Below are 27,665 nucleotides of genomic sequence, written 5' to 3'. Positions count from 1 at the left end.
TTCTGGATCAATCTTATAGAAACCCTTCAGTAATTTGAATGTCTCAATCATATCACCCCTCCTTTGTCTATCGTCCAATCTCTGCAACCCACAAATCTTCAACCTATTCTTAAGGTTCATTCCACAGACCTGCTATCATCTTGGTCACTTGTCTCTGGATCCTCTCCACTTCCTCCCCATCACGAAGAAACCCTGGTGCCAATAACTGGACATAGTAGTCCAAATGGGGTCTTATCAAGGCTCGATACAGAGGAACAACAACTTGTTTGTCTCTGCATGTTAAAGTATTTTTCAGAAGCCAAGTGATTCGATGAGCTGATTTAGTCACTTTTGCAATGTGCCCTCTAAACTTCAATTCCCTATCCACCAACACTCCCAAATCCCTGGCCTCATCAATCTCCTGGAGTACAGTTCCACCAATGCGATATACTGCTGCTATTCTTTTCACCCCAAAGTGCATAACCTTACACTTTGCCATATTAAATTGACATCCATTTTTCCTAGCCCAGTCCTCCAAACTATCCAAATCATCTTGTAAAATTTTGACATCCTGTGCACTCACAATTGCTCTACCCAACTTTGCATCATCAGCAAACAAGTGAACACTTCCTCTCAAATCCTTTCCTATATCATTGATGAACAAATTGAAAAGCAGTGGTCCAAGAACAGAGCCCTGTGGCACACCACTAGTCACAAGCCGTCTTTTAGACTCCACTCCTGAATAAACCACTCTCTGGTATCTCTCCTTCAACCACCCTCCTATCCATCTCACCAACCTTATATCTATCCCCATCTGCTCCAGTTTACTGATTAGGGTTCCATGTGGTATCATGTCAAAGGCCTTGGCAAGGTCCAGTAGTATCACTGTAAACCCATTAGCCCTATCCAATTCAGCCATCACTGTGTTATAAAACGTGAGCAAGTTACTGAGGCATGATCTACCATTCACAAAACCATGTTGTCCCCCATACAATATCCCATTTTCATCTATCCAATCCTGTATTCTTTTCTTGACACTAATTTCTCTAAGACCTTGACAATGATTCCTGATATGCTAATCGGTCGGTAATTTACAACAGCAGTCTTGGAACCTCCTTTATGCAGTGGAACTATTTTCCCCTCTTTCCACCACCTCGGGACTAACCCAGACCCACGACTCAAATTAAACAAAATGGTCAAGGGTACTGACAATTCTTTAACTGCTTCTCATACGACACGAGCTGGTATACCATCCAATCCCACGGATGTATTGACATTGAGGTTATGCAATAGACTACTCACCTCCACTTCATTCACCACAATTCCTGAATGATCTAGTGGTTTAATCATTTCTGCAATGTCACCACCTGGTTGATATATACTTGCAAAGTGCTCACTCAGTAACTCCACTATATCAACTGATTCAGTTACCTCCCTACCATCGGCATTCTTTAAAATCATTCTGCCATGTACATTTTTCCTTTTACTTGCTACATATCTTAAAAAGTGTTTAGGATTCTCTTTAGCCTGCATGGCCAATGTTCTTTCGTAATCCTTTTTTGCTTTTCTTTCCACACTCGTTACCCTTCTGGCCTGCGCTTTATACCGTTCATGTACCTGCCGGTCACCTTTCTCCTTAAATTCCCTCCATAGTTGTTTCTTTTTTTGCAGCTCAAGCTTAATGGTGTTATTCATCCATTTAACCCCTACTTGATTTATTATTCGGACTCTAGGTATACAGTCAGCCATTGCTTCCTGCAAACATTTCTTAACTGCCTCCCATGCACTATCAACTTCTAGTCCTTGCAGTTGTACATGCCATGGCACTGAACCAATCAAACTCCTAAGCTTGTCATACTTTCCAGCCTGATAATTCCACATGTACCCTGTCTTAATTGAAAATTCCACACCTTTAGCCATCTCCCAAGTCAAGACCCTATGATCACTCTCATAAACCCAACAATTTATAAAGAATTATATGAAAACATCCTGTGCAATCCAGTTGATGGAATTAGGTGTTTTAACTCAAAAAATAAGTTATGAATTGTATGCAATAACATGTGCATTCTGTGCAGACTATTAGCTAAACAGATTACAATCACTGTGATATAAAATGATTAAACTGATTTTCTGAGAACAAAGAGTAGAATGCTATACCATCCACAATGACAGTACATGGAATATTTACCATAAAACAACTACGCCACTATGCAGGCTAGAAAATAGCCAAATTAGTATATCAGATAACATGACTGGAATCAACAAGCTACTTCACAGGTAAATATACATAGTACAGAAAAGTGGCCTAGAGTTATATATCCAAAATGATTAACAAAAAACTGCTCTGAAGAAAAGAAACCTTTTAGAAGTATAGAGAGCTAAAAACTATAGTGAAAATTAAAAAGAAATTACTCCAAATAGGCATAATGAAATTCAATCAAATATCAACACAAAGATATAACATACGGGAAACGGCCCCAGTGCAGCATGGAGAGATCACATCGAGTGAGTGGTATCAGTGGAACTAGCTGTAGATCCAGAAATGAGTTGTTGTGTTTGTATACCAATGCTAGAAGTATAAGAAACAAGGTGGATGAAATGGTTGCACTAATTGCGTCTGTGCACTCAGAGATTGTCGGAATAAGTGAGACATGGTTAGATGAGGATGACATCCTGACAGGAATAGAGATGGAAAGGTATGATGTGTTTTGTGAGGATAGAAGGGGTAAAAAGGGAGGGGGAGTGCTATTGATGATAGAGAAAGAGTTATGTCCATACAAGGTAGAGATGCAAGAGGGAAATGGGGCCAGTGGTTTTGAGGCAGTATGGTGTGAGATAGAGGTGAATAGAATCAAATACTTGGTGGGATGTTGTAATAGACCTGGTAATGTGGATGGTGGTGATAGTGAAATGTATAGTCAAATAAGCCAAGAAAATAAGAAAAGGGTGATCATTATGGGTGATTTTAATTATGGCAATATAGACTGGAATGAAGAGATAGCAACTGGAAGTAAAGAAAATGAGTTTCTTGAGTTTTGAGGGATAACTACCTCAGACAGTATGTAACAGAGGGCACAAGAGGATTAAGGGTCTTGGATTTGGTCATCTCATCGGAGGATGTAATTATCAATAAGGTATCAAATCATCCACCAATTGGTGAAAGTGACCATGAGGTGATTACTTGGGTGGTTGCCAGCAGTGCAAGGACCCCTGTGAAAAAAGGGTATATGTGGAACTACAAGGGGGGTGATTATGAAGAGCTCAGGAGACAGCTTGCAGGTGTAGCATGGAATGAGGAGTTAGCTGGAAAAGAGATCAATGCAGCTTGGGGGATTTTCAAAAAATATTTAGTGGATGCAATGTCTAAATGTATACCACGGGTGAGAAGGTTAAATAAGTTAGGTGTGAGATGGATGAATAAAGAGATTAAGCATGCAATACTGAGAAAAGGGGCATTGTGGAGGCAGCAGAAGAGAAGTGGAAGTAACCAATTTCATGAGTTCTACAAAGACCAGGCAAGGAGAGTGACTTGGTTGGTGAGGGTAGGTAAAGAGAGGTATGAACAGCAGTTAGCTAATGAAGCTAAAAAGAATCCTAGGGAGTTCTTTCGATATGTAGCCAGCAAAAGAAAGAATGATTATGGAAGGATGACATTGATTGGAGGAAATGGTATAAAGACAGCTGTTGCAGAATGTGTGGTGGAGATACTTAATGAGCAGTTCATAAAGATCTTTCAATCTTGTGAATGTGACTTCATGGAGAGATTAAGCGCAGTTGATGATGGGGAGGAGAGACTGACTGTAAGTGAGCAAGAGGTGTTTGGGGAGTTGAGTAAACTAGATGTAAATAAGGCTGTGGGACGTGATAATATATCACCGCATATTCTGAAGGAATGCGCCAGACAGTTGACACCTGCCTTGACATATTTTTTTAATACGAGTCTTGCACTTGGTGAAGTCCCTAAAGAGTGGAAGGAGGGCAAGATTGTGCCACTTCATAAAGGAGGTGATCGAACTCAAGCATCAAACTATAGGCCTATCTGTGTGTCAGGTGTTGTGGTTAAGTTGTTGGAGAAGCTTGTGAGAACTAGGATCCAGAGTTGGGTTGACAACAATGGTATAATCTTTGATGGACAGCATGGATTTGCTAAAGGGAGGTCGTGTTTTAGTAATCTACTTACTTATTACAATAAAGTGACGGCTTCCTTGGACAGAGGAGAAGGATACACAGTAATATACTTGGATTTTGCAAAAGCTTTTGATAGAGTACCTCATGATAAGTTGACAGTCAAACTAGAGCAGATGGGGTTGGATATTAGATTAGTGCATTGGATTGGAGACTGGCTATCTGATAGGTATCAACAAGTTGTGTATGGGGGTGCAATATCCAGGAAAAGGAAAGTCACTAGTGGAGTGCCTCAGGGATCTGTTTTAGGGCCATTACTATTTAACTTGTATATTAATGATATTGGCGAAGATTTGGATGGAGATATTCAGTTGTTTGCAGATGATGCAAAGTTGGGACGAACCATAAAGAGTAGTGAAGATGTTGTGGCCTTGCAAGAAGACTTGAATAAATTGAGTGATTGGGCAAGCAAATGGGGATGTGAGTTCAATGTTGCAAAATGTAAGGTTTTAAAATTTGGAAAACAAAGATGGGATGCAGAATTTATGCTTGGTGAGAATATATTGTTGGAAGTAGAGGAAATAAGAGATCTGGGAGTGATAGTGGATAAGGATCTAAAATTTAGGGGACACATCGCCAAAATTGTGAAGACAACACAAAGACTTCTGGGAATGATGAGGAGGACACTGACGTGTAGAAGTAGGGAGATTCTTGTTCCATTGTATAAGGCTTTGATTAGGCCACACATGGACTATTGTGCCCAGATTTGGTCACCTGGTTTTCAGAAGGATGAAGAGATGTTGGAAAGGGTCCAAAGACGACTGACTAAGGTAGATTCTGACCTCTGGAATGTCGAGTATGAGGAAAGATTGAAAAGATGTAATTTGCAGAGTCTAGTGGAGAGAAGGAAGAGGGGAGATATGATAGAGACCTACAAGTTGGTAAGGGGTTGTTATAGGATCAATGGTGGAGAAGTTCTACAGAGAATAGTGGGAGATCAGGGGAGAACCAGAGGTCATCCCTGGAAACTGTATAAAGAGGGTGTGAGTAGGGGAGTGAGAGGCAGGTTTTTTTCGTGCAGAGTTGTGAATGATTGGAATGCCTTGCCTGAGAGTGTGGTGTCTGCAAGGAGTTTGAATGTGTTTAAGACCCGGTATGATGAGATGTGTGTGAGATAAAAGGACCTCCTAGATGAGTCTTTGACTCCATGAGGTCTTGTTTAATAATAATAATAATAATAATAATAATACTATGTTTAATGCTATCTGCACTTTGTATTGCCCAAACAGAAAAACAAAACATGCAATGCATGCAAGAATATGTGTGTGTGTGTGTGTGTGTGTGTGTGTGTGTGTGTGTGTGTGTGTGTGTGTGTGTGTGTGTGTGTGTGTGTGTGTGTGTGTGTACGAGAGAGAGATTTGGCTCTGAATCGCTCATATTTGTTTCTGTATGATCAATAAAAATATAAATCCAAGTTTAACAGATAATTCATGTGATGTGGATTAAATCTAAATGACAAAACCATTTCCATCCAAAATCATTTTCAGATAAACTCAAACAAAAGCTTTGAGGCTGTATGTCAGTAAAATATTAGCAGAACAAAAAAAAAAAGGAAGAAAAATGCAATGCAATATAAAAAAAAAAAAAAAAAATAGAGAGAGATAGATACATTATATACATTCAGTGCTTTTTATGAGGGGGGAGGGTCAATCCACCAATTGACTGCAACTACACCAACGGCATCTACCGCTGAAAACTACCACCAGTATTTCCACAGACAATTACAAACATCCAAGCCCACGGCAGGATTCGAACCCGCAACCTTTTGGCTGGAGAACAGATACACTAACCACTCAGCCAGGTGTACTGGCACCTTTATTAACAGTGACATATGATTTTTATATGGAACACTTTGAAAACAAAGTACTTACCACACACAAGACACAAGTGTGGTTATGATATGTAGATGATGTGTTTGCCATCTAGTCCCATGGACAAGACACACTGGATGAGTTTGTCACCTACCTAAACAGCCAACACCCCAAAATCCACTTCACAGTTGAAAAAGAATCGAATAACTGTTTACCATTTCTTGACACATTAGTCACCCACCTTTCAGATTGCTCACTATCTTTTTCCATTTACAGAAAGCCTACACACACACAGGAAGATACCTACATAAACAATCACATAATTATTCATCCAACAGTATGGCATTTTAAAAACACTTACACACAGAGCCAGAGCCATTCGTTCTAATGATACAGCTCTGACAACAGAAATCGAATATCTGCACCATACATTCTTTGCCAACGGCTATAATCCCTACAAAATAGATAAAATACTACATAGGCCCGTTACTCTGCCCTCCCCTAATACACAAGAACACAACATGACCATTTCTATTCCCTTTGCCAGAGGTACATTGGAAAAGATAGCCAAAGTATTGATGAAACATGGCCTTCGCACCACTTTCAAACCTCATGTCAAACTAGCAACTCTGATCTGCTCACCTACGGATTCACCCTTTAGCACACACGAGAGTGTATGAAATTCCTTGTGACTGTGAGTTGGACTATTATGGGCAAACAAGAAGATCAGTTAACATCCACCTGGAAGAACATGAAAAATACATTCGCTACTATTACTATGGCAGGTCACGACTGGCAGACCACATTTTGCACACTCCTTCACACAGGATTAGATGGAGGAAAATTAATGTGCTATTTAGGAGTCATTATAGATTTGAAAGATTATTTTTTGAGTCAGCAATGGCTTTGAAGAATTCTCCCTACCTTAAAAAATATGGTTGTATTAATTTGCCAAAAATTTGGGAGACTGTTATCCTAAGAGAAACTCCTGCATATTTTTTTTTTTTTTTTCATTAGAGGGCACCAAGAAATAGGACTTTAGATCTTTTGTCTATTGTTTCACTCACGAAATATAAGCAGTTTATAAAACATCTTTTTGATAAAACTGTGTGGTGGTGTTAATACTGTTAAAAATAAGTCATAAATAACCATCAACATCTAAGCTTATCTGCTAGAATGACACATGACAGATGTGATATCATTTTAATTTTCAATTTTTCTGCTAGCAGAGAATGAGTACCAGCACCTACTGTTTTACAAAAAAAAGTGATGTGCATATTTATTAACAAAAATGTACTCAGCAAATTTAATGCATTGCAGTAAACCTTAGCAGTGTAGTGAAGTGAACAGAATTCTTATTATTACTATCATTATCTGTGTCATTACTGATTACTGAAGATTATAATAATAATAATAATTACTATTATTATTATTCACATCATTTCCCTTGGCAGAGCTGACTGCCACTGAGCACGTCAACAGGTAGTAAAATGCCCTCTAGATATGGTGGTTAGCTGCGACATAAGCAGAGGTCTCTATGACAAATAAGCAGTTGTGCATTAACAGTAGGAGCTACAAAGGTATGGAGGAACAGTCAGCAGCTCTGCTCAATTTAAAACCTCACAAAAACCTTAGGACAGCACGATGTCATGGCAAGTCAGTGCTGCTATAAATGCACTTCTTCTAATAGTGAGCAGCTGTGCTACTAGTACTGAATTGACACTGAAGAAGATTAATTTGGCAAGGCTAAAGACCACACAAATGTAGTAAGGGACAATGCAAATCTTTAATGGCTACATCACTGTGAAGTAGAAGGAAATGGGAACCCGCTATGTTATTTTCCCAAGACTACATAGCATGGACATCGAACTAAAGGATTAACAAGGGAAATCAGCTCTCGTGAGAACTAGAGGACTGTCCCAGGCAGGAGAGGAAATCATCGCTGCAAAATAAATAATTGGAATGTGAGATCTATGAAGCAGTGTGGAAAACTAGAAAAACTAAAGATGGAAATGAGACAATTGAACATTGACATTCTTGGAGTTAGTGAGATAGGATGGCCAGACAGTGGAGATTATAAAATGATTTACCCAGGTTCACCAAATGACATAGCAGGTGTTGGATTTTTGGTAAATAAGAAATTAGGACATAAGATTAAAACTATTTGGAAATATTATTATTATTATTATTATTATTATTACGGGTATCTCCATGGAGTCAGTAGACTCATCGTGGGAGACCCAAACTAGCAAAACAATATCTGTCATATCTCTTCTTGAATTCATTTACAGACGAAGAGCTCACAACTAAGTCAGGCAATGAATTCCACTCATTCACCACCCTCCAGGCAAAAAACCTTGTTCTGACACCTTTGTTAACCACACTCTTCTTTAATTTCCAGAGATGACCTCTTCTTCTTCTTCCATTACTATCACACAGCTGAAACATTTCCCCTGCATCAATCCTATAAAAACCTTTTAGTAATTTGAATGTTTCTATCATATCCCCTCTTCTTCGCCTATCAACCAATCTCTGCAATCCACAAGCTCTCAATCTATCAATGTAGGGAGCATTTTTTATATCACTCACCAACTTGGTCACTCTTCTCTGAACCCTCTCCACAGCCTCCTCATCTCCAAGGAATCCAGGTGACCAGACCTGAGCACAGTAATCCAAATGTGGAAGTATCAATGCTTTATAAAGGGGAATAATAACCTCTTTATCTCTGGATGTCAGTGTGTTCCTCAACAACCAAGTAATCCTATGTGCAATCTTGGACACCTTAGCAATGTGTCCTCTGAACTTCATCTCCCTATCTACCAATACCCCTAAGTCCCTAGCCTCATCAATCTCTTGGAGTACCTTTCCATCGATGTAGTACACAGCCGGTAATCTTTTAATCCCAAAATGCATGACTTTACACTTTTCCACATTGAACTGACATCCATTTTCTTTTGCCCATTTTACCAGCTTATTTAAATCCTCCTGCAAACTTTCAACATCAGCTTGATTTTTTATTGCACTACACAACTTTGCATCATCAGCAAACAACTGAATATCTCCCTTTAAGCCGTTTCCTATATCATTTATATACAAATTAAACAACATTGGCCCAAGCACAGAGCCCTGAGGCACACCACTGGTCACCTGCCTCATTCTGGACTCGGCTCCTCCATACACCACCTTATGGTATCTCTCCCTGAGCCATTCTCCTATCCATATTACCAATTTAATATCCATTCCCATCTGCTCCAATTTGCGTAACAGTGTTCTATGGGGTATCCTGTCAAAAGCCTTAGCAAAATCCAGAAGTACCACTGTGTAGCCAGTTCCTTTGTCCAACTCTGATGTTATTCTATTATGAATAGTTAATAGATTGCTAAGGCAGGATCTACCTTTAACAAAACCATGTTGGCCTCTATAGAGTATCATATCCTGATCCACCCATTCTTGAATTTTGTCTTTAACCAACTTTTCCAATACTTTTACCACTACTCCTGAGATGGTGATTGGTCTGTAATTCAATACCGCAGTTTTAGAGCCACCCTTATGCAAAGGAACCACTTTGCCTAACTTCCACTCCCTAGGGACCATACCAGAGTTCAAACTTAAATTAAATATCCAGGTAAGAGGGGTTGACAATTCATTTGCACATTCACGCAACACCCGAGCTGATATTCCATCTAAGCCTACCGCAGTGTTTGCATTTAAGTTTTGCAATATATTTAATACCTCTGATTCTTTAGCTTCAATTCTCACATTAGGTATTGCTATAGGTATAGAGATATCCTCACTTGGGTGATAGACTTTTGAGAAGTGATCACTCAGTAACTCGACTATTACATCTGATTTTGTCACCTCAATACCATCAGCACCCACTAAGGTTATCCTTCCGAAGTTATTCTTTCTCTTACTTGCCACATAGCGGAAGAACTCTTTGGGATTACCCTTGATCTCTTTGGCTAAGGTCTTCTCATAATCTGATTTAGCTTTTCTTACTATGCTGGTAACCTTCCTAGCTTGAGCCTTGTACTGCTCATGGGTGTCCTGATCGCCCTTCTCCTTGTAAATTCTCCATAACATTTTCTTTTTTTGCAGTTCAAGCTTGATACTACTGCTCATCCATCTAATGCCTGCCTTGTTTGACCTCCTGACCATAAGGACACAATCTGATATTGCTTTCCTCAGATACCCACTGATTTTATCCCAAGCACTGCTAACATCTTTCCCTTGCAATATGTTTTGCCATGGGATGGCTGCAAGCTCACTCCGAAACTTGTTATAATTGCCTAACCTGTAGTTCCGTACATACCCCTTCTTAATAGAAAAATCCACAGATTTTGCAACCTCCCAAGTCAATACCACATGATCGCTTTCACCAACTGGCGGTAACGAGGACACCTTACTTATGCATATAACCTCTGAACCAATAACCAAGTCCAACACTCTCACACCACGTGTCCCTTCAGTTACGTGCTGTTTCAAGTAATTATCTCGTAGAAGATGTATGAACTCCATTTCCTTTTTGCTACATGATATTTCCTCCTTCCAATTGATATCACCATAATTAAAATCCCCCATAATAATCACTAAGCCTTCACTCATTGCACTAAGTTGCTGATGCATGAATTCAATATCTTCCCCCATACTCCCTGGCCTATAGCAGCATCCAACTGTATATTTGGTTGCATTGGTCACTATTTCGCACCAGACTGCCTCAAATGAACTCTCATTCACATGTCTATCATCATGATATACTACTTTCTTTGGCTGCAACACATCAGCTATCATCAACAGTACTCCTCCTCCTGTTCTATCTTCTCTATCCTCCCTGAAAATACTGTACCCATCACATTCAATTCCAGTGACCACATCTTCTGCTGACAGCCAAGTTTCACTAATGCCTACAACTTTTGGTGAGATTTCACTGACTAATGCCAAAAATTCTTCTCTCTTATTTCGAATGCTTCTAGCATTGGTATACAAAAATTGCAGATTCCCTCTAGATCTTGTACCGGCTTTAGAACTGATATATAAGTCACTAACTACCGTAGTCCTATGCCGATTTTTATCCCCTCTCTTCTGCAATTTATTCTGCCTATAAGGATCAATAAATACACAATCAGTGCTAAAGTTTCTCTCTCTTACACTCAACCTTTTCAATATTAGTTTCCCTGCCCAATAACTTCAACCTGTTCAGAAAACAATAACTTCTTCAATCGCTTATGTCCTTCCATGTTAAGATGCAGTCCATCTCTAGCATACAACTGCCTTTTTCCTTCAAACACACTCCAAACATCAACAAACTCCAGTCCTCTTTTTCTGCACATTCTTGCAATCATATCATTCATTATCATTGCTCGTCTACTTAACTCGTAATTGTCAAAACGAGGCAGCACGCACACTATTCTCCCATTGACACTTTTCCTCTTCACAATATCTAATAATGTTCTTAAATCTTTTCCTACCCGATTTATACTACCTCTCAGGTCATTCGTACCCACCATAACTATCATCTTGTCTGTTTCATGCCCTCTCTTTATTGCTAAAGCAACTCTTTCTATTGTCCCATCAGCCAGTGAAAGCATAATCCTCATTAAGATTTGAGTAGAACCAAGAGATCTAGCCCTTATACAGAAGCGGGCATTCCGAGCATGCGGTGCATGCAGGCACTGCTACGAAGGGGGCGCTGCTGCTGGGGCAAACACATGCCCAGATCATTACAGGGGTGCTTAGATAGAAATCGCATGTGGGCGGCAAAGACCCTAGCGCTGCCACTGCTTATACGAATATACATGCCAACAACAAGATATGATGAGGAAATAGAAGTACAGGTATCCCTTGCTTAACGCGGGATTTGATTAGTGTGGTAATCCCCTGATATTATTATTATTACCACCCCAAGACCTCACGGAGTCAAAGACTCATCTGGGAGGTCCTTTTATCACACACAGCTCATCATACTGTGTTTTAAACACATTCAAACTCTTTGCAGACACCACATTCTCAGGCAAGGCATTCCAATCATTCACAACTCTGCACAAAAAAAACTTGCCTCTCACTCCCCTACTCACACCCTCTTTATACAGTTTCCAGGGATGACCTCTGGTTCTCCCCTGATCTCCCACTATTCTCTGTAAAACTTCTCCAGCCTTGATCCTATAACAATCCCTTACCAACTTGTAGGTCTCTAGCATATCTCCCCTCTTCCTCCTGTTCCACCAGACTCTGCAAATTACATCTTCTCAATCTTTCCTCATACTCGACATTCCAGAGGTCAGAAACTACCTTAGTCAGTCTCCTTTGGACCCTTTCCAACATCTCTTCATCCTTCTGAAAACCCGGTGACCAAATCTGGGCACATGCGGCAAGAGTTTTCATTAATGCACCTTTAGCCCTGCGGAGCTCGTAGCTGATCTGACAGATACATGCAAAAATGTATCTGTCAGATCCAAACGTTATTAATTTTGGATCAAAATAGATCCAAAATTAATAACGGAAAACTCACGTACAAAGATTATTTAATAGTATAATTTTCGCCTGTGTGTCACAGGCATCTTCAGTACATTTTAAGCTCAAAATTAAACAATAACTGACAATTCCAAAAAGCGCCACCTAAGTAGCTGGTGTAAGATAACTAAAAAGGTCAATAAATTTCCTAACAAAAAAAAAATGTATACAATAAAAAGTTAGGAAAGATTAACTGATTTATAAAGTACTATCTCCCATAAAGGGGATAGACGTAAGCCGTCAGATCTGTTTAAGTTAGGAGAATGAAGTAAAGTTTCACATGTTTCTTTATAAAGGCGTTCCATGAGGAACTGACTTTTGTGAAGGACTCTCGTCTTTCTCCAATGAACTCTATGTTTAGTGAAGATGGTATGTTCTGCAAGTCCAGACTTTTCAGGTTTGACGTATTCATTATAAGATTGGTGTTCTTCTAGCTGAATAGAGGCAGATCTTCCTGCTTTTTGGAATTGTCAGTTATTGTTTAATTTTGAGCTTAAAATATACTGAAGATGCCTGGACACACAGGCAAAAATTATACTATTAAATAATCTTTGCACGTGAGTTTTCCGTTATTAATTTTGTATCTATATGTTTATTTCGTGGTATACCTCTTTTGAAACTTGTTTAATATAAATATTCTTACGCAATTCAGTGTATGGCTTGGAGGTCATGAGTAGCTGTGCATTTATATGTTATGAGTGATATTCCTCACTGTTTTTTGCTGTCAGTTTGGTTTAGCATGTTATGTAAAGGTTTGTGATATTTGACAGTAAATTGTATATCTGAGAGATACCACGACCTCCGATGTCAGTATAGTATGGTTTAGTTTTTTTTATTTTTATTTTATTCTTTGTTCAATAATTTCTAGATTGTAACTGAAAATAAATAAACCATCATGTATTACTGAAATAGAGAGCCAAAGGCTTATTTGTCATACATGTCCTGTAGGAGATGTGCTTTACATTATGGAAAATACTAAGGAAAGAGATCTGGAGCTTACTCCACCTTTACTACGAGTTGCCCAAGGTTGCTTATAGTTGCATCTGCCGAAACTTTTAGTTTCTATATATTCAACACAAAACTCTTGAAGTTTCTATATTTGGCTATGAAATAATGTTGGATTCAATATTAACTTAATTTGTACCATCATGTATTATATTTGCAGTGATTTCTCTTTATGTTTCATCGCTTGTTTGCCGAGGTCTGGAGAGTCATTTTGCTTATTATCGTAGAATTTATGCCGATAAGAAAAAAACTAAAACTGTTCAAACGACTCTTGATAACTTCTTTTGATAAAAAAATTGCAGTAAAGAATGTAGGTACAAGTATTTATTAAACATTTACTTTGCATTCATTTTTTATCTTTCCTAAAAGAGTACCATACAAAGCAAATTATTAATACAGTAATGGATCATGGACAAATTGTAATTTTTACCACTGATTATTAGATTTAATTAACGCGATTTTGATATATGCGGTAACATCGAGGGATTAATTAACCGTATTAATCGAGGGATACCTGTATATGAACAGATTGAAATACTAATGAGAGTAAATAATCAAGAAAACTTGATCTTGATGGAAGATTGAAATGCAGTTGTTACCTGTATCATTGTCATACAAGTTAAACAATAATAGTCCCAAAACAGACCTCTGTGGCACACCACTTTACCAACCAAGTTACCTTCCAGGCCTGCTCTTTTTACTCTTCATGCAACTGATTATTATGCTTCATCTTGTACTGCTCCCATAAAGACTTTTTCCTTTCTTTATTCTTTTTTTTACAGACTGAAAGCTTAACCTCTTCATTTATTCATGTATTTTACTTCTGCCTCATTTAGCCTTTTAACTTTTAGCATTGCTGCTGGTGAGAGCTCTTGAATTCTCATAGAATCTGTCATATTTCATTCCAACTCCTCTGTTTATGCCATAGCTCCTAGATTTCCCCTAATATTTTCATAATCTTCAGCCTTTTAGTTCACATCTATCCATTCCCTCAAACAACTGACTACAACCCAACCCAAGTGATCATTTCTTGGTCATTCTCATCAACTGGAAGAGGATTAGATGTTCTCATTCAAAATCATATTTTCAGATGACGTAATCAGATCTAAAACTCTGAACACTTGTGTGCCTTCCATTACATATTGCTTAAGATAATATGTCCCTCACCCTTCTCTTGCTCAATAAGCCAACTTGCTTATACATTCATATTTGTAGATTTAGGGACTACAAATTGGCCTATACCAACATCCAATTAATTATGTCATCTGGTTTCCTTTACCTGACACAAATGCATGTGTGTCAGGTAAAGTGTGTTAGGTTTCCTTTACCTAAAACATGCATGTGTGTTAGGTTTCCTTTACCTGACACACATGCATGTGTGTCAGGTAAAGGAAATTATTATTTGACCCTGGAGGTGTCAAATAATAATAATAATAATTCCTTCCATTCTTGTAGTATCATTTCTGAGCTGAGACTCAAGTTATACAAACACGTGAAAGGCTTAGCCAATCCTGCTGAACATTCCTTTAGCAAACGAGCTGATATTCCATCTGTTCCTGTTGCCAAATTCTTATCCAGGTTATGCAACAGCTCTTCAACCTCATTTTCATGAACCTCTAACTCTTCATCCAATGTAGCAGCAATGTGCAGAATGTTACATACACCTGGTTGTTATAGCTCAGCAACGTGAGCACTGATTAATTGAACAAAATCATTAGCTTTTGACACTCGAGTACCATCCGCATTCAATCAAGTTACTCTTTCACATCCGTTAATTCTTTTGCCTGTGGCAGAATGATAAAATTCTTTTGGAATGCCTTTAGCTTGGCCAATTTCTTTTCATACTCCAATTTAGCTTTCTGCATAATACTTGTTACTTTTCTTGGCTGAGCTTTATATATTTCATAACTTCTCTCACTCTTATTCTCACAATACTCTTTCCACATCATCTTCTTCTCGTGAACCTCTTGCTTAATAAGGTTGCAATCCCATGCATTGCTGACATTTTTCCAATTCAGTAACTGATACCATAAGATTAAGATAGTATTCTCCTAGGTTGATCATAATTTCCAGCTTTTTAGTTCAACTGGAAACTGTTGTAATAGGAGCATCAATACAATTAGATACTTCCCAAGAAAGCCCAGCATGATCATTATCACCAACTAGTGGTAAAATAGATGAGTCTTTGACTCCATGGGGGTCTTGGATGATAATAATAATAATAGCCATATTCTTAACAGAGACCAATTCTGATGCTATGAGCAAATCCAACACTCTTTTACCTCAAGTTCCTTCTTTCACATGCTGCTTGAGAAAGTTGTATCACAACAATTCAATAAATTCCTCTTCTTTCTTATCATGAGATTTCTCATCCACCCAATCAACGTCTGGAAAATTAAATTCAACCATAATGATCACTCATTTGGTACCCATAAGGCTAAATTAGAGATGCATTTTTTCATCCCCACACATGTCAGCACATATTTTAAGGTATGTTCAGCTGATTTGCTGTTGACGTATTTGTATAACTTGAGTCTCAGCTCAGGAAAGATACCACAAGGATGGAAGGAATATATGATGGTTCCATTGTATAAGGGTGGTGCTAAACTGATGTGTCTAACATCAGTTTAGCACCACTACAGATCTAGCTGTATCTCTGGAGTGGTAGTGAAGATTTTCAAGAAGTTAGTAAGAACTCACATACAGAAATGGGTACAAAAACAAGCTATACTCTGCAAGGAGCAACATGGGTTTACTAAAGGAAAGTCATGTTTTAGCAAATTGCTCATATTTCATAACAGTGTTACAGCTAAGCTATAATAATGTTGCATTTTGCTAAGGCATTTGATAGAATACTACATGAAAGGCTGTTGCATAAACTAGAGAATATGAGATTTGGAATATAAACTCGACTAGGATCAATGGATAGTTGACACAGAGATATCAAAAAGGTGGTATACAGTGGGTGTGAATCTGCCAGATTTAATGAGACCAGTAGTGTACCTCAGGGTCAGTCCTCAGGCTATTGTTACTCAATGTATACATTAATGACAATAGGAAAGGTCCAGCATGAGATGTGCAATTGTTTACCAATTATGTGAAGATAGGCAGGGCAATAAGGCATGCTACTGATATCCAGTACTTACAAAACAAAATGATTTGAATAGATTGAAAATTTAGGAAAAACGAAAATGGCTCTTGGTTTAATAATAGTGTAAGTGTAAAGTTATGCACTTTGGAAAAATGAGATTTCCAGCAGCATATTAGTAGGGCATACTACATGAAACTGATGAGGCTGGGGATCTTGGTATAATGGTGAATAGGAATTTGAAGTTCAAAGGTCACATAGCAAATGTTGCAAATGCAACTCAGAGGATAATTGCAATGTTGAAGCAAACCTTGTCATGTAAGGAAAAGGAGGTCTTTGGCCTCCTTATTTATAAGGTTTTGATAAGACCACACCTGGATTATTGTACACAGATTTGATCTCGAGGTTCCAAGGGGATAAAAAAGCTGTGGATAAGAGTGCAAAGAATGCCATGTACCACCGACCACCACCACTGGTTTTTTCCACAGACAATCACAAACATCCATGTTGAGATTCAAACTCACAGTCTTTTGGGTGGAAGGCAAATATGCTAACCACTCGGCCAGCCAGGTGAGTATGTGGATTACAGACTCCAGTTAATAGGAGAAAGAGAAAATGATATGATAGTGGTCTATAAACTTCTGAATGGATGTTATAGGATATTGTCTGATGAAATTTTTTATTATACAGAAGGTGGGGAGAAAACATAGGAGCATACATGGAAGTTAAGTTTGTTTGTAGTCAAGAAAAACATAAGAGCTATGTTTTTCTCCTAGAGAGCAGTGAGTGAGAAGAAGTTTGCCCTAAGGGGTAGTGACTGCATCTAGTGTGAAGGAATTTAAGGGAAGGTATGACAGCTGGATTGGGCGATTTATAGTCTCCCTTGATGAGGCTTTGCCTCCTTGGGGATCTCAGATCTCCAATAATAATAATAATAAGCCAACACAGAATACAATGTGGTTGGCTAACTCCCCTCACTCCCATCCCCATTTCTAGCCTGTTCTTGTTTATTCAGTATCCAGGTAGATACTTACTAATGGAGCACACTTGGAGAAGGTGAGGTTTGAACATTAGGTCAGAAGTCATGGTTATTTCTCCATATTCCTTAAAAGATTATGTGGAGGTCTCCTCCCAGTCACCTACTTTTTACCTTTAAACAATTATATAGATATACTTATATTTTGAAAATATATGCTGGTTAACAATTTTCAAACACACACACATATACTTTGCCACTGGTTGGACAAGTGGTTAGCATATCCACTTTCCAACAAATGGATGTCTGTGAATGTCTTTAGGTGGGGAATGGAGGTATGAGGTGGCTTTAAAAAAAAGTCACATGTTGGGTCTAGAGCACGGTTTCTAAAACTGGTAAAATATAAATAAAAAATCATCATCATCATCAGCAGCAGCGTATCAAGGAATTAGGCCTAGCATGGCCTGTTCCGGCCTTAGAAGTCATCGTTGAATCGTTTAAGAGGACATCCTGGTTTTCTTTTTCCTAATGGCTTGTACTTTAAGGCTTGTTTTGGTAATCTTTCTGTTTTCATTCTTTGAATGTGTTCCATCCATTTATGTTTATATTTTTTAATTTTTTTCTATTACTGATTCTTGGTTTAATTCTTTCGTATCATCTTCATTTCTTTTGTGATTAAATAGGGTATACTTTGCAGTTTTTCTCATAAACTTCATTTCTGCTGTTGTTAATCTTTGTCTTTTTGTTTTATTGTCCAGATTTCGCTTCCATACATTAAGACCGGTAGGGCTAATGTATTGTATACTTTTAGCCTGGTTTGTTTTTGAACTAGGTTTGGTTTAAATATAGAGTTAATTACACCTGTTATTTTTAAATATTTTGCAATTTTTACATTTATATCTTTTTCATTTTCATATGTGATCATACATCCTAGGTAGTTAAATGAATTCACCTGTTCTAAGATCTTGTTATCTATTACTATTTTAGTTCTTGATGGATCATGTCCTTTAAAGGCCATAGTTTTTGATTTTTCTGTTGATATTATCATACCATAATCTTTGGCTATCTCATTTAGATCTATGGGGATACCAGTTGAGTAAATTTTATTTACTCAACTGGTATCCCCATATGTATTTAATAAAAAATACAATATATATATATATATATATATATATATATACATATACACACGCACACACGCATATATATATATATATATATACACATACACACACATATATATATATATATGTGTGTGTGTGTATATATATGTATATATATATATATATATGTATAACTTTTTTTTTCTTAAAAAATCTTTTTTTCATTTAAAGGATATTTTGAAAATGTTGATGGAGAGGTATATACAGCTGGATATATAACTTCCAAAAGTATACTAGGATAGGATTCCCGAGTCATTTTGGGTAAGTCCATGCAACAATTAAGCTGTGATATTGCTGTTGCTAATGTCTTCCATGTTAACGTTTTTCCACTAGCTGATGGACCACAGATGATAAGAACAGGAAATGACTGAAGAGTAGTATATATCTCTTCTGCCTTAATAAAAATAAAAAATAAAGTAATATTATTTATAAACAAGTTATGTAAATTATAACTATCATGAAATAATTTCATAATTTATTTTTCATATATTTCTATTGAATACCATGTGTGTGTGTGTGTGTGTGTGTGTGGGTGCACAATGAACAACATAAAATTCTGTCAAAAAATTAAGATTTCTGGTTAAATATAAATAAAATTATTTAATTATTTAATTAATTAATTCGGAAAAACTGAGTCAGAATAAATAATCTAATAGCCATTATAAGATACTATATTCAAGTAGAAGTTTTGAGAAGAAGTAACTATACTTTTTAAAATTTAACACAAGAATAAGCTTCCTGAATGAGAGGCAGTACAAAGCAGAGTGATGCAAATAGAATATCAATTTTGATGTTTGCCTATAAGCACCAAAACTGAATGTTTAAGCAATTTTGTTTGTGTCAGCTGGCTTCTTCACTGAAGAAGGCAGCTGACACAAACAAAAAGAAAAACTTGGTCCTTGGAGATTTCAACTGCAGAGAAGGATGTGTATATTATTATTATTATTATTATTATTAAGATTCAACCTTCATGGGGTTGGAAGATATAGTGTAACCACTTGGTTTCACTATAAATTAAAGATGCCAAGAAATTATATTCTTGGTTTAATCCTTTATCTAAATGTAATGTTGGTGGATGTTGGAAGTTTTTTCACTTGGTCATACTATAAATTAAACATGCATTGAAATTATATTCTTGGTTTAATCCATTATCCAACTGTAAGCAAAAAAAGTTTGCATCTGAAGTAATTTCAGGACTGGGTAACTCATATATAGAAGCTAATATCCATAATGCAAAGCAAATATCCTTATGGACATGTATAATGCTATGCATTATTGGAAGGGCCACTACCCAGAGCAGTTTTAACCTTTATTGAGGTCTCATCAGTTGGAGTCAGACCTAGAAGTGATGCCAAGGTCATAGAAACGCAGAAGTCATATTTCCATTTACAGGAAGCCAAAAAGGAGTCACACTTTATTATTAAAATACTCTGTATTAAAGATAGATGTTGGAAGTTTTTCCACCTGATTATATTATAAATTAAAGATGTCAAGAAATTATATTCTTGGTTTAATCCTTTATCCAAGTATAAGCAAACAACCAAGGCAAGTGATGAGAAGTCATTAGCTTCTCATCATCATCATCAAATTCCTGCCATGTACCCTCAAGGGGTGTACAGGATATGATAGTACTACATGAAAAAAATTACATCATTACTAACTTCCTATCTACAATTTTCCTCCAAATCAGTCTGTTACTTGTCAAGGCATCAACATTATCAGATCTTATATTTCTATCATCGAAGGCACTTTGTACCGTATCAATTCACCTATATCTTGGTCTTCCTCTGGGTCGTTTACTTGCCAACCTGGCAGAGAATACTTGTTTTGCTAATCTTTCTTCGCCCATTCTGTTTAATTTAAATTCAGCTTCTATATACGATAAATAATAAATTACACGATAACCACAGTAATTTACTTTAATGAAATGAAAGTAGAAATATTTCATACTGAAACTAACAGTACATCATCAGTGTGTAGAAACAAGCAATCAAAGGAACCGGATTACAAAGTACATACAGGAGTTGGTGGTTTACCAATTAAAAATTGTTGCCGCATGCTAGAAATTAGTATTAATAAATAATATTAAAAACTATTTTTGATGTTTACAGATTACAAGAATCTCCCAAACATTTGGGAGGGAGAGAGACAATCGTTCTGATTCAGATTTGGCTGATGTAAAAGGGATTCACAACTTTCTTTGAAAAGGCATTTTTATCCCACTGGATGTTGTGTCAGAACAGACTTTTGAGGTTTCATGTATTCGGTATAATATCGATGTTCATTATTTCTTTTTTCTACAGAGCTGCCTGTTTGTCCAAAGTATGTTAGATCACATTCATATGGTATGTGGTAAATGCCAGCTAATGATAAAGGTGCCAGGTTGTCTTTTGTAGATGCAAAAGATGAGAAATTTTGCTCTCATCTGTTGCCCATTCTTATGAAAGACAAATTGATGCAAAAATATGAATCGCTATATCATAAGCAAAAAATTACTCCTGACAACATTCATAATAATAAATAGATTGTGAATATTTCTGGACGCTCGTTATCTGATGCTGAAACTAGTATATTAGCTAAAGGCCATGACTTTGCTATCATATCAAAATGTATCCTGTATCTTGAGTTTTTGCATGACATTGAACACAATCTGTCAGGACTTTCCAGTGAAGATGCTAATAAACTATGCTTTGAAGTTGCTGTGTGACTTTTTAAAAGGAAATTACCTCCATGTAATTTATTCAGTGCTGAAACCAGGGCATTATTTTCATTAAGAAAAAACAGCAATATATGTATTTCGAAAGCAGATAAAGGAAAAGTGGTAGTGGTAATGGATAAGGCTCACTATGAGAGAAAAAAATAGATTGCCTTTTACATGATACCTCCACCTATCAAGAAATTAATTATAACCCTACAAAAATGCAAATTAAACAATTAAATAAGCTGTCTTGATGAAGTTGTTTGCTGGGATCAAAATACTGTGGGCAAGTTGCGCACTCATTTTGGAAGAACTCCTCATTTATATACATTTATAAAGAGTAGTGAAGATGTTGTGGCCTTACAAGAAGACTTGAATAAATTGAGTGATTAGGCGCGGAAATGGGGATGTGAGTTTAATGTTGCAAAATGTAAGGTTTTAAAATTTGGAAAACACAGATGGGATGCAGAATTTATGCTTGGTGAGAATATATTGTTGGAGGTAGAGGAAATAAGAGATCTGGGGGTGATAGTGGATAAGGATCTAAAATTTAGGCGACACATCGCCAAAATTGTGAAGACAACACAAAGGCTTCTGGGAATGATGCGGAGGACACTGACGTGTAGAAGTAGGGAGATTCTTGTTCCGTTGTATAAGGCGTTGATTAGGCCACGCATGGACTATTGTGCCCAGATTTGGTCACCGGGTTTTCAGAAGGATGAAGAGATGTTGGAAAGGGTCCAAAGATGACTGACTAAGGTAGTTTCTGAACCCTGGAATGTCGAGTATCAGGAAAGATTGAAAAGATGAAATTTGCAGAGTCTGGTGGACAGGAGGAAGTGGGTAGATATGATAGAGACCTACAAGTTGGTAAGGGGTTGTTATAGGATCAATGGTGGAGAAATTCTACGGAGAATAGTGAGAGATCAGGGGGAGAACCAGAGGTCAACACTGGAAACTATATAAAGAGGGTGTGAGTAGGGGAGCGAGAGGCAGGTTTTTTTCGTGCAGAGTTGTGAATGATTGGAATGCCTTCCCTGAGAGTGTGGTGTCTGCAAGGTGTTTGAGTGTGTTTAAGACAAGGTATGATGAGATTTGTGTGTTTGTGTGTGTGTGATAAAAGGACCTCCCAGATGAGTCTTTGACTCCAATGAGGTCTTGGGAAATAATAATAATAATAACCTGAAAAGTACCGTGTTTAGATAATTGGTGTTACTGAGACACTTAAGGTTTTGTCTAGATCTTGATATTTGTGATGTATTCTCCTGATATTAAAAGTAGTAACAGTCCAGATATTCTTGTTTATTTTCTTTCTGTTTCCTTTCCTTATCCTGCTCATATCCATTAACATGTCTGAGTCATTTTCCAGAGTTCTGGTCTGGTTACTTATTGCCTGAGATATTGGAGTAAGAAAAGATTCAGCTTGGTTGGTTACTGGCCATCTGCAGATATGATATGATAAAGACCTACAATTTGGTAAGAGGTTGTTATAGGATCAATGGTGGAGAAATTCTACAGAGAATAGTGAGAGATCAGGGGGAGAACCAGAGGTCATCCCTGGAAACTATATAAAGAGGGTGTGAGTAGGGGAGTGAGAGGCAGGTTTTTTTCGTGCAGAGTTGTGAATGATTGGAATGCCTTGCCTGAGAGTGTGGTGTCTGCAAGGAGTTTGAGTGTGTTTAAGACAATGATAAGTTGTGTGTGATAAAATGACCTCCCAGATGAGTCTTTGACTCCATGAAGTCTTGGGGTAATAATAATAATAATATGGTCTCCCAAAAATTCATAAAGAAGTTTATCCAGTAAGGCCCATCATGAATTGTATTGACTCTCCCACCTATAGAATTGCTAAATTTCTGTCACAATTATTAACTACCCATAGTGGACAACCCAGATCATTCATCAAGAATTCCACACATTTTCTTGAGGATATTGAAATACAAGAGTCGGATTTGTTCGTCAGCTTTGACAATGTTTCCCTCTTTACCAATATTCCATTATCTGACACTGTTAATTTACAATGCACAGATTTTTGAATTTTTTATACAATTAGGATATATCAGCTGAAAAAACAGGATATATAGACAAGTTGAAGGTACTGCATGGGTAGCCCTCTATCTCCACCTTTGGCAAACTATTTTTTTAACCATCTAGAAGATATCTTATTCTCATCCATTCATCCCCAACCCTCTCATTGGTTTCATTATGTTGATGATATCTTTGCTATTTGGTCTTATTCTGAAAATGAACTTAACATTTTCCTACGACAGATCAATAGCCTTCACCCACATATTCAGTTCACCAATGAAAAAGAAAAGGCTGGTAGTTTACCATTCTTGGACATCAGTCTTAAACGCACAGCCTCTGGTAATTTATCAACCAGTGTTTATCGAAAACCTACCTTTACTGGCAGATACATTCATCAAAAGTCTGCTTGTCACATCTCTCAAAAAACTGGTGTTATCAAGTCATAAATTAATACAGCACATTAGGTATGCTCCTCTCCCTCAAGTTTACAACAAGAACTTCTCAATATCAAAACGTTAATGCTTACAACTCTAATCAAATACAGCAGATAATGACTCCCATGTTCCAACACCTCAGGATTCTTCAACAGACCACAGGGTTCCAATCCCTTATATTTCTGGCATCTCAGAACCGATTGATAAAATTTGGAAGAAGTATCATCTCATTCCCACATATTTTCCGATCAACAATATTTCTCATCTCTTGCCATCTACAAAAGACAAACTGGCACCTCTATCATTAGCTGGTGTTTACCAGATACCGTGTGAATGTAATCTAACATACTCTGGACAAACAGGCTGCTTTGTAGAAAAAAGAATTAATGAACACCAATATTATATGGAATACATGAAACCTCAGAAGTCTGGTCTAGCACAATATAGTATTGACACTAAACACAATATCCTGTGGGATAAAGCTTGTCTTCTCCATAGATGCAGGTTTAAATATGAATGCCTTTTCAAAGAAAGTTATAAAGCCTTTTTACACTGGCCAAATCTGAATTGGAACGATTATTATCTTATGTAATCATAAAAAATAGTTTTTAATAACATTTTTAATAATATTATTTACTAATACTAATTTCTAGCATGCGGCAACAGTTTTTAATTGGTAAACCACCGACTGCTGTATGTACTTTGTAATCTGGTTCCTTTCAATTCTTGTTTCTACACAGTGATGATGTACTGTTAGTTTCAGTATGAAATATCCGTACTTTGATTTCATTAAAGTAAATTACTGTTATCGTGTAATTTATTATTTATAGTCATGCCGCAGGTACCTTTAAAGGTTAGACTTCTATATACGACTTGCCTAGTCATAAAATTACTTCAGGTGCAAACTTTGTTTGCTTACACTTGGATAAAAGATTAAACCAAGAATTTCATGGCATCTTTAATTTATAGTATAAGCAATTGGAAAACTTCCAACATCTAACTCTAATCCAGAGTATTTTAATAATAAGGTGTGAACCTTTTTTTGGCTACCCATATATGGCAATATGACTTCTGCATTACTTCAACCTTGGTATCATTTCTGGGTCTTGCTCTTACTGATGAGACCTCAGTAAAGGTTGAAACCAGTCTGGGTAATGGCCCTTCCCATAATGCATAGCAATATACATGTCTGTAAGGATATGTGCTTTTGCATTATAGGATACTAAGGCAAGTGATGTTAAGCCATTAGCTTATATATATGAGTTGCCCAGTCCTGAATCAATAATCCATATGAGACCTCATTACTCAGGCGCAAACTTTGTTTGCGCCTGAAGTAATGAAGTGTGTACCTTCCACGGAGTCAGAGACTCGTCATGGAAGGTACACACTATTGCACACAATGTTCATTCAACCATGCCTTAAAATGATTTATGTGCCCATATTTACAACACAATCAGACAATGCATTCCACTCACCAACCACAGTGAAAATAACTACTCCTCACTCCTCTGCTCATACCCTACTAATACAGTTTCCAGTGATGGCCTCTTGTTTTGCACCCTCTTCCATGTCAACCTGATAACAACTCGTCACTAGTTTATAAGTCTTAATCATATCCCCCCCCACTTCCACCTATTCACAAGGATTTGAAACTTACATTTTCTCAATCTGTCTTTATACTCTACATTCCAAGGACCGCTAACAACCCTTGTGAATCTTCTATAGACCTTTTCAACATATACTCACAGCACCATGAAAATCTGATGACGAAATTTGTGAACAATAATCCATATGAGACCTGATCAAGGCCTTATACAATGGCATTATAACCTCCTTATTTCTGCACATCAAGGACCTCTGCCTCATTGCCATTATCCGGGGTGATGTCTTCGCAATTAGTATAATGTTGCCGCTGAATTTCAGGTCCTTGTTCACCACCATTCCCAGATCTTTCATTTCCTCTATCTCCTTTAACATTTTCCCTAACAAATGCATACTTTGCATCCCATCATTGCTTACAAAATTTCAAAAACTTACATTTTGCAACATTGAAATGATAGTGCAACTTACCTGCTCATTCATGCAATCTATTCAAGTCCTCATGTAAGGCCATAACATCCACTTGATTCTATATTGTTCTCCCCAATTTTCTGTCATCAGCAAACAACTGCAGATCACTAGTTAAACTCATCCCAATATCATTATTATTTGTTTGTCTTTTTCACAATTGTCTCATCCAGGGCTGCCACTCACATTTTTCGAAATTCACCAGATTAGACCTCAAAAATTCCCCAGATTAGGGAAAAATTCCCCAGGTAGTCATAACTGGGGCTTGGATTTTTAGGTCATAAAAAAAGTGCAAAATATGCATCCAAGTATACACTAAAAACATTTAAAACATCTGAAATATGCTCTTAAATATGCAAAAAATTTAACTATGCACTTAAATATGCCTTTATTAATTTATAATTCTGCATGGTTTAATTAAAACATTACACATAAGTTAAAAACATAATATAAAATACAAAAAATTGACGTTTAAATAGTTACCTACTAACTGACCAGAAAAATGATTTAAAAATTTGCTCATTTTTTTTAATAATTTTTTTTTATTCATTCCCTCTTTCTCTTTTCCTGTAACAAAGTATACTTTAATTTAAAAAAAAAATGTATAAGTTTATATTAACAGATTGCAAAAGAATAATAAAAAATTTCAAATTCATTGGGAAAACTTACTGCGCCGTTCATTCAGATCACCGTCCAATAAGAGTCACTCTCAAATACATAAAAAATATGAAGAACGCATATGAGCACAGTCCAACCATAAAAAGCGCTCAAAACAGATAAACCCAGAAGAATTTAGAAAAAAGGTGGAAGAAACCGACTGGAAATTAAAAAATGACATCGACGAAGATTTAACAAACTTTAACAATAAATTAATGAACTGCAAAGAAAGAACCTTGTAGGAACTTCCTCCTAAGACCAGGGAATACCTATCAGCAAGAACAATAGAACTACTGAAGGATACAGGAAAAGATCGACCAGAATATAAAATTATTTGCAAACAACTGAGGCAGAATATCAAAGACGACTATAACACATATAGAACAACAAAATTGGCAGAAGCAGCTAGGCTCTGCAGTAGCCTAAAAAAAGTAGAAAAAGAAATAAATCTAAAGCAACCACTACCGTCAGCCTTCATAGATAATCAAGGAAACAGACACACAAACAGAGGTGAAATGGAAAAAATAGTAAAATCATTTTATGAGAACCTTAACTCATCTAAACAAGTAATCACAGCTCCAGTACCAGACGAAAATTTGGAAAATCTGGAAATACCATTTGTCCTACCTGAAGAAATAAAAATGGCTATCCACCATATGAAAAATGACCGATCACCAGGAATTGATGGTATAAAATCTGATTAATTAAAAATGGGTGGACAAGTACTCTTTAAAACTCTAGCAGAAAGATTTACTCGATATATACAATTAAGGAAAGCACCTACTGAATGGAAAACATCAAAGACCATAATTCTGCATAAAAAAGGTAATAAAGAAGACATCAGTAACTACAGACCTATCTGTCTATTAGCACACACATATAAAATATTCCCCAGACTCATCCTAAACCGAATACAAACCTCCATCAATGAAAATAGCTGCAAAGAACATGCTGATTTCAAAAAAGGCTTTTCAACAATAGATCACATTCATACTATTACTTAGCTAACAGAAAGATGCAGAGAATACCAGATCCCACTTTGTCTGCTTTTTATAGATTTTAAA

The sequence above is a fragment of the Typopeltis vanoorti genome, chromosome 1, assembly GCF_054136105.1.
Source record: "Typopeltis vanoorti isolate ZY-2024b chromosome 1, IOZ_Tvanoo_1.0, whole genome shotgun sequence".
Classification (NCBI taxonomy): domain Eukaryota; kingdom Metazoa; phylum Arthropoda; class Arachnida; order Uropygi; family Thelyphonidae; genus Typopeltis; species Typopeltis vanoorti.
This window is presented reverse-complemented; position numbering follows the sequence as displayed.